Raw genomic sequence first — 1,044 nt, 5'->3', positions numbered from 1 at the left:
GGATTCCGGCGAGGGCGATCGACTCTGCAGGCCATCCAGCAGGTCGTGGACGCGGGACGAAGGGCGAAGTCCTTTGGAAGGACAAACAACGTGACCGGCGCTGCCTCATGGTTGTGGCCCTGGACGTCCGTAACGCGTTCAAACACGGCTAGCTGGCAGAGCATCGCCGAGGCGCTCCAGGCGAAGGGAGTCCCCGTGCAGTTGTGCCGCATACTGCAGGACTACTTCGCCGACAGGGAGCTTACGTACGACACGGCGGACGGGCCGGTTACCCGCCGAGTATCGGCAGGTGTTCCACAGGGGTCCATATTGGGCCCCACACTGTGGAACATAATGTACGACGGTGTGCTAGCCGTAGAGCTCCCTGAGGGCGCCTCCATCGTGGGATTCGCCGATGATCTTGCGATCCTGGCAGCGGGGACAACTCCTGAACACGCAGCAGCGATTGCGGAGGGAAGCGGTGGAGCAGCGGTCAACAGCTGGATGGTGCGGCACAAACTCTCCCTGGCGCCGGAGAAGACGGAGCTGCTGATGGTGTCCAGCAAGCGAAGTGGATACAAAAACATCCCTGTGAACATCTGTGGAGTGGAAGTGCGCTCGAAGCGGTCGATCCGCTACTTGGGGGTCATGCTACACGACCACCTGTCGTGGCGCCCACACGTCGAGATGGTCGCGGACAAGGCCCTCCGTGTGGTGCGAGCATTGCGTGTCGTCATGCGCAACCACAGCGGCCCCCAAGTGAGCAAGCGGAAGCTGCTCGCCGCAGTGGCCGCGTCCATTATCCGCTATGGCGCACCCGTCTGGGCGGAAGCCTCGGACCTACAGTGGTGCAGGCGGATATTGGATCGCGTGCAACGCCCCCTGGCCCAGGGCATCACGAGCGCCTTCCACTCCACGAGCTGCGAGGTAGCGGTGGTTTTAGCCGGAGAACTGCCATACCACCTCCTGGTGAAGGAAGACGCCCCGCTGCTACAACCGACTGCAGTTAAGCCCGGACAGCAGTCGGGAGGCGATTCGCCAGGAGGAAAAGGAGTCATCGCTGCA

The sequence above is a fragment of the Anopheles coluzzii genome (genome assembly GCF_943734685.1).
Source record: "Anopheles coluzzii chromosome X unlocalized genomic scaffold, AcolN3 X_unloc_101, whole genome shotgun sequence".
Taxonomy (NCBI): domain Eukaryota; kingdom Metazoa; phylum Arthropoda; class Insecta; order Diptera; family Culicidae; genus Anopheles; species Anopheles coluzzii.
The sequence above is the reverse complement of the archived record's forward strand: the minus strand, read 5'-3'. Positions refer to the sequence as shown.